Source organism: Sinocyclocheilus grahami, unplaced genomic scaffold (assembly GCF_001515645.1).
Source record: "Sinocyclocheilus grahami isolate Dianchi unplaced genomic scaffold, SAMN03320097.WGS_v1.1 scaffold1047.1, whole genome shotgun sequence".
NCBI lineage: Eukaryota > Metazoa > Chordata > Actinopteri > Cypriniformes > Cyprinidae > Sinocyclocheilus > Sinocyclocheilus grahami.
The window spans coordinates 514588-523131 of record NW_015506226.1 but is presented as its reverse complement, the minus strand read 5'-3'; the positions used below and the strand labels follow the sequence as shown (position 1 = coordinate 523131).

The following is an 8544-nucleotide window of genomic DNA, read 5'->3' as shown; positions in this document are numbered from 1 at the left end:
TATGTGTAGTAAATTCTGCTCCATCTGAAAGCACGTGATGATGATTTCCTGCTGATTTCCTGCCTACAGAACAGGCATTACTATCAAAATGCGCATGACAATCACATTCGATTAATCGTGCAGCCCTAGCTGCGCTTGAATAATTTTCTTAATAACTGTATATGATACGAGCACTACTGTGCGGGGCCCCTTTTTTTGGAGTGTGCATGAGGTCAGTAAGCACCCATTAGTAGCAGTTTTTTCTTATGTACATGTCAAAGCAGAAGTATAATATTAAATTAAACCAAACGGCTATGTGTAGTAAATTCTGCTCCATCTGAAAGCACGTGATGATGATTTCCTGCTGATTTCCTGCCTACAGAACAGGCATTACTATCAAAATGCGCATGACAATCGCATTCGATTAATCGTGCAGCCCTAGCTGCGCTTGAATAATTTTCTTAATAACTGTATATGATACGAGCACTACTGTGCGGGGCCCCTTTTTTTGGAGTGTGCATGAGGTCAGTAAGCACCCATTATTAGCAGTTTTTTCTTATGTACATGTCAAAGCAGAAGTATAATATTAAATTAAACCAACATAGACAGCACTGTTTATTAACATAAATGCATGTCTTACTGCAGGGGAGCTGTACTCATGTAGGTGTGAATCACATGGTTGGTGGTTTACAGCCCAGCCCGTTCCCTCTGCATTTGCGTATGTATTTGCATTTGCAGTGGACCTGAACTGATTTGCTTACACATGGATTACGCCTTTCCTTCATCTATGGGAATAGATAATTTTCATTAACACGAAGTTGAAAAAATTAAAAATTTGAAAAAAGTGCATAATTACAGTATACTTCAAATCATCATCTAAAAAGTATGACAGTGCCATGGTGATACATCATGGTATCAGAAGGTCATACCATGGTATTTCATTCATGGTGCTGAATAATTACCACATTAATGTATATTACCAGAGTGTGTTTTAAAATACCTATTCACTTTTTGAATGATCAGCAGTAAATCTCCATCCAAAGGCCAGAGGGCGCTCTCGCGCTGAAACTCCAAATACAACTCGCAGAAGAAACCCAGAAAATTGCTGCAGCTGAATAAACAGAAGATTCAACAGCTTTCATTGATTCAACGTGACTAATAAACACACGACTATGGCAATATACGGTTTATCTAAGTTCTTATTATTATAATTTTCATTAAAATAAAGTATATTTATAATGCAATGCCTTTATCACTGCTTAAATACTATGAAATATGTTGCGTGCCTTATTCTGTGTAAGAAGCCACATCATCTCACAGAAGGATTTATTTCAAACACTCGACTGACATTAGTGAGTGAGTTTGGAGTAAAAATATGTTATTAAATGTGGTATTTTCACATGCTTTCAGATGGAGCAGCATTTACTACACAGAGCCGTAGTTCACTGAGAAGCTATGCAAACAGCTGTCATTATCGCAAACGATTTCAGAATCGAAGATTTTTTTGTGTAACTTGTCAGTGAACTACGGCTATGTGTAGTAAATTCTGCTCCATCTGAAAGCACGTGATGATGATTTCCTGCTGATTTCCTGCCTACAGAACAGGCATTACTATCAAAATGCGCATGACAATCGCATTCGATTAATCGTGCAGCCCTAGCTGCGCTTGAATAATTTTCTTAATAACTGTATATGATACGAGCACTACTGTGCGGGGCCCCTTTTTTTGGAGTGTGCATGAGGTCAGTAAGCACCCATTATTAGCAGTTTTTTCTTATGTACATGTCAAAGCAGAAGTATAATATTAAATTAAACCAACATAGACAGCACTGTTTATTAACATAAATGCATGTCTTACTGCAGGGGAGCTGTACTCATGTAGGTGTGAATCACATGGTTGGTGGTTTACAGCCCAGCCCGTTCCCTCTGCATTTGCGTATGTATTTGCATTTGCAGTGGACCTGAACTGATTTGCTTACACATGGATTACGCCTTTCCTTCATCTATGGGAATAGATAATTTTCATTAACACGAAGTACAATTTGAAAAAAGTGCATAATTACAGTATACTTCAAATCATCATCTAAAAAGTATGACAGTGCCATGGTGATACATCATGGTATCAGAAGGTCATACCATGGTATTTCATTCATGGTGCTGAATAATTACCACATTAATGTATATTACCAGAGTGTGTTTTAAAATACCTATTCACTTTTTGAATCGGGGTTCCAAAAGAAGTAGGTTTCAACGAATGTGTCTCTTTCATTAAAATGCTTTAATAAAATAAGAAGTGAAACTGTCTTTCAAAACAAATGTGCCATTGGCGATGCCATAGAACAGTTATGGTTTTAAATGGAATTCATGGTGATTACAAAATTCATGCGTATTCATGGAATTTACATGACATTAAGAAATACTTCAGAGAATAGAATGGAATTACCATGGTACCATTAGAGTTGCAAAAAGGTGGAACATTTCCAGTAAATTTCGGAAATATTCCAGAAATTTTGGAAGCTTTCCAGGATTTTTGGAAAGTTTCCGGAAATTAACAGGACATTTTCCACCCCTTTGCAACCCTAGGTGCCATGTCTAAAAAAAAACAGCTTTTCAGTACATTTGTTAGTGATAATCAACTCTACTCTAATAATAAACACATTTTTAAAAAAAAGACTCTTCTAAGAAACATTAACATCATTCATTGTAATGAATTTAGGATGGAAATTTCCCTTGAGGAAAATGTTCCTTAGATTTGAATTCAATAATCCCTCGTTGCAAAGATATGATTTAAAACTGCATGATTTAATATAAAACGTGTTTTTTGCTATCCCTGGCAGGCGGGATTATCTGGTTTAAAATCGATCCCAGATATGTCCTACAGCATAAACTAGCACAACCCTTTTGCATTAACATATGCAACAAAACAGCATTTGCATGAGGCTTTGATGCAGACCACAATGCACAGCTCTTGCAGGCAGGGCTGTTTGCATAGTTTATGGTTTACTCTGTATCCTCTGGCACTGTTTGAGCTCATAAATTGTAGGGCTGTCGATGTGTTTGCATATGTAACATAATAAACTGCCCCGTAGCCTCAGGGTCTACAGTACCATCCCGCAAAGCAGTCTGGGAATGAGAGAGGCAGGGAGGTGCCACTGCTGTCATGGCCTTCTGGATTAGCATTGGCTATTCTCATTTGAATGTGTGGGGTAGATTAGGGTCAGTGATGACGGTCATGGATTACAAGCTTTGGAGAGGGTGTGTGTGAATATGATATCAGCTCAGAACTGTTGGCACACAAAAGAGTTGTTAGTGTGATAATGCTCAAAGGTCAATCACATGACAGTCTTAACGTCATTATGAGCACACCCACAGACTAAACAACACGCATACCAGCGAAATAATTTAACAATGTTCTAAATTCTATGCATCATATGTCCTGGAACACGTCAATAGGTCCTGATTTTGCAGTGCCCCGTAACGAGCGGTGATCTGATTGGTTACTGTTGACTTTTATTACAGTTGCTAAAGGTGAAACATGTAATTTATAAAATACTTTCACCCATGTTAAAATGCACAGACAACTACAAGTAAACCATATGTAGACCAGTACCCTAAAAAACTTGTGGTAGATGAAACCTAATGGCAGTTCTTACTTATTTTACATTTTGGCAAATTGGTGGCTAATCCTTATAAATTTGTACAATCTCAACAATATTGGCTCAAGTAATGGAGTGCATTTGGGGTTGGACTATTCATTTGTTGACCAATGGCAGGAAATGGGAGTGTTTACTGTTCATTGATATCCTGGCAAGGAGACCAGGAAGTGATTGACGCATAACCAGAAATTGCTCCAAAATCAACTAAATAACTTAATAGCTCAACTGTCTTAACCAAAGAATTAATCAGTGTCATTTCTGTTTATAAATCCCCCATGTATTTGCCTGCTTCCATTCCAAGTGCATTGCTGTATACACAATTTGTATTAATCTTTATAAAAGTTTTTTTTTAATCTTTATAAACAAGGTATTTTCTATGGTAATCAGCAGCAGACCAGAGATGTCTCAGATAGAGTTTAAATTATATTTCACCCAGAATATGCAAATGTTACATTGAATGACATAATAAGTAGTGTAGTAAGTAAGTAGGGTCCACAACCCAGAACTTGTCCTAAATTGCCCTTTGCAGACTACACTGCTGGGTGGTAGTCCACCATGAAGTCTGCAACAGTGCTTGCCAGCCAGCATAAAAGATGGTGCTTCTGATCACCCTTCTGAATAATCAAATGACAAATGGGACACCCTACGGCCTCTTGGGCTCCACAAGGTTATATCAAGTGCGCCATTTGGAACGGTGCCCCAATTCTCTCACAATGCACCAAAAAAACTTAAAACCAAGAAAACCTCCTAAAGTCGATGGCTAAATTAATGGAATAAAAAAAGTCCTGTACCGTTTTCCTCAACAGTCCTCAGAGAGAGTTCCCCTAAGCGTTTTAATGATGTCTGTGATGTCAAAGCAGTATGCTGTGTAGTGGGTGGTAGGTGAGAGCTGCATACTGGGCGTCAACACGCGTGTTCTAGCTACGCCATCTGCTAAACAGTTTAGGATGGTGATTGGTCCTGTAATCACAGTCAATGTGTTTGTGCACACTTCTGCATGTGTAGATCATGAGTGTTCAACAGACAGCAAATGTAACCACTGTAACACACCACTCCGCTTCTTCCATACTCTTTAAAATGAAACACTTATGCATGCAGACATACCAGAGTCTCATAATGCAACACAGAATCAGATACATTTCATTGCAGTACATTAACGTAACTTCATGATAATTTTTCTTAAAACTGTCACAAACTTCTCTTTAATTGTGCAAGGGGTTGTGGGCAATACACGTATAAAAAAAAGCATGCACCTTATTTTCAGTGCATTATGCTAATGTCTATTTTTGCGTTAACTTAGTTTAGAACTTATTTAGAGCTCAATGCAGGCCTTTCTTTAGATTTCATATAAAACATGTCTGCTTGTCTTCAGTTGATTGACAAGTCGCTATTGAAAACATAACTTTTCATTACATCAGCCAAACGTAAAGGGTTTGTTGACCCAAAAATTAAAAATGAGCATTTACCCACCTTATGCTGTTCCAAAGATTAAATATTTTGAAGAATGCATGTGAACCAAACAATATTGGAGCCCACTGACTCTCAATGTACGGACAGACATTTCTCAATAAATCTTCTATGTTCCACAGAAGAAGGAAAGCCATAAACTTTCATTTTGAATGACATGAGGGTGAGTATATGATGACAATTTTCATTTTGGGGTGACCACTTTAACAGATCTTCTCACAATGTTTCATTTTCAACCACAACCTTAAAAACATGTAACAAACAGCTTTTTGTATATGTTTCATGTGCATTCTGCTATAACACTGAGGGTTTCACAAGTCTCAGAATTCCCTGATAATACTTGTGACCAACCACAGCTGAATTCCAACCAACTTGCTAACAATGTCCAGCAGAAAGTGCCTAATCACTACCAGCCACAACCCTGCATGTTTCACATTTCCACCCAGTGCAATAACAGAACTAACAATGTTGAAATAAGTTTTGCTGCAATTAGAAAACTAACAGCAGGAATTATTGGTGAGGCAATAACACATTTGCTTGATGAAAATATCTGATGTTTTTTTTTATTTTTAATTACAATGACATGCATGCTTAAATAGCAGACATAAGCTGCCAATTATGTCAAAGGCCTATAAAATCTACTGCAGCCCAAGTACATTCGCATTTCTGCCTTTGGCTAACCATACTACATACTGAGTAAGTGGAAATTACTCGAGCAGGAAGCTAAAAAATGCTATTACAGCATAAATGTGGTACAAATCCATAACGTCACATTTACTTGTTAGTATTGCCAATTCTTTTTTTTCCCCTCTCATGCTGACTAAAACCATTACAAGTATCCAACTTTCTTTAGCCTGGCTGCTAGATTAAGTGCTTGGCCAACATGTAAATGACATTGGACTAGAATTTCCAGTCTTTTCCCTCTTGGCTTATAGAAACACAAACATTTGACGAACTGTTTGTAGTTTGGCAGTAGTATTTAGGTGAGCGTGTGAATCCAGCCAATTGTCCTTACATATATTCTCATGACATCTTACATTAAGCCTGCACAACTGACATAAAGTCAATGACCTTTTTGGCTTGTGTGTAAACATAAAACAAAGACTATGTAGGTCGGCAATCTAATGTTTTGTAGATTGCAAATGGATGACAAAATGAATCTGATAAAGCTCTGTACTTTCCAAGAGTCTTGCAAGACTTGCAAAGGCACTTTTGTAACATGAAGCAGTCTGCTAAACATGGGAGTGTTTAGGCCTAGTCCTCTGTGGTCAATTTAAGATCACACAGGAAAGAAAAAAGACAAAAAAACGGCCACACTCGCAGCTGTGTTTTTCCATTTTTACACAAGTGGACAAGAACAAACCAATCAAAAGGGGATCAAGTGAAAGTCTATGACACAGGACACACTCAAACACAGGAAGACTCAAGACTCAAAAAAACACACCAGCCCTCTGGGGCCATGACTGCAGCTCTGTGCGTCTGTTCATGCATGAAGGAGTCTTCTGGGCGACTCTAGCTTCTGGGTTAGTATAGATCAGTTTATGTCCTCCTTGTACAGTGTTGGTTCACTGGTAATGTGTTCTAACTTACATTTGAATTCTACTTCTGTATTTTTCATTTAATAAGGCCCTTCCAAATGACTTGTGACAACATTCCCCAATGTGTTAAACTCTATAGATCAGCGAATCATGCTAAAGCGCTACAGCTGACAGAGAATTGTATGCAGGTCAAAAGTTCCAACACTATGCTCAAAGTGCAAGTACTGAAAGCATAACATGACATTCAGAGGATAATTCTTGTGAAAAGGCCTTTACTTATGATTTGTTCTTCTGGCTTGTATCCTGGAAATACTGCCAAGAAGATCCTTAAATTTCCTCCAAAGCTTCTCAGTGGTCTACTAGATCTACTCAAACATGACAGATACAGACACTTATACACACAGCTTCCGTCAGCAACCCAGCAGTGCCAAAGACGTTACTGGAAGAAGGCCACAGTCCAACCACTGTAATTGTATTTATTAGTGTAAGCCACAGGGTCAAGCTGAGATCAGGACATGTGTCCATTGGTACAGGAATAACAGCCTTTGGCACCGAGTAGTCAAAAACATCTACTCAAAACATCTTTCCATCTTCCTTTAACATGTTGAGGCCTTGTAAAAAAGTTTTAGTTTTATCTCAAATGAGGCTAAAGCTTGAGAATCAGCCAGGTATTTAAACTTTTGGTCTCGACGTTGGTCATAGAGTAGTACAGAAAACAAAGATAAGCTTTGCCATTCATATCGTCCTTCAGCTATGAATTAGGGGTGTGCGATATTTATCGTCTATGATAACATCGTACTTGTTGTTTTAACAATATGCGAGTTGACATTTTCAAGTATGTCTCTTACTTTGCATTGCAAAAAACAAACAAAAACACATCTTACCAGTCCAAAAGCATTCACTGCTTGAAGAAGCATATTAGAATACAGTTAAAATGCCCCTATAATTCAAGTTATGAAAGCAAAAACTACCCCTGTATGGGTTTTTGTTTACTATATTTATATAGTTAAGTAATATCACACAAGCAAGAGCCGTTTTCCTAAATATTAGCGTGTGAGTGTGATCGCAAATGTGATATTAATTTTATACAACAGGTCAACAAACAAGAAGTTAATATTGAGTGAGTTACACTTAGACACTATATATCAGTTAATCAAAATATCAGTTAATTATCGTTATCAAAAAAGTCCCAGTAAATATTGAGATATAATTTTGTGTCAATAATCGTACACCCCTACTACGAATCCCAGTCTAGTACAAATAATTTCTTAAAACAAACTTAAAATCAACATGAAATGGAATTCACAACTAGTTTTACTTCCATGATATGCCAAGATATTCAATGAGGAAAGATGCATGACGGGACTTGTTTTATCTATTAGAAACCAATTTGAACATGAAAGGTGGGATTTACACACCAAAATGCAGTCAGTTAAGGAAAATGCACCTTTTTCTTTACTTTTTGGCCTTCCTTCCACTGAGATGGCATTTTTGTCCTGAGCTTTTTGAAGGCGCTCACAAGTGAATATATTTGAAAATTTCATATTCATGTTGTAGTGACTGTGAAAATGGAGGTATTTGAAAACGATGATGCATTTTTAGTCATTTAACGCATATTTTACTAATAGATAACTATGGTTGTAACAATATTGTCATGCCTGCTCTTCACATTTATACAATCACTTTATAAAATCTTCATATTACATTCAGAAAAATATGACAGGAAATGTACCGTATTGACCCGAATCTAAGACGATGTTTTTTTCTTGGAAATACATCTGAAAAAACGCGGTCGTCTTATATTCAGAGTCTAGACTTTGACATGTCAATAATACACCCACAACAATAGTTGGCACCAAATACGCATAAAACGAGTGTGCCATGAAATACGTAATGTAATGCGT

The 8544-nt window shown here is 37.3% G+C and overlaps 1 protein-coding gene across 1 annotated transcript in view; it reads right to left on the bottom strand.

Annotated features, from left to right (window-relative positions):
- LOC107566112 (uncharacterized) overlaps positions 1-8544 on the bottom strand; it is a 35528-nt gene that overhangs the window by 23892 nt on the left and 3092 nt on the right. The window lies entirely within an intron of this gene.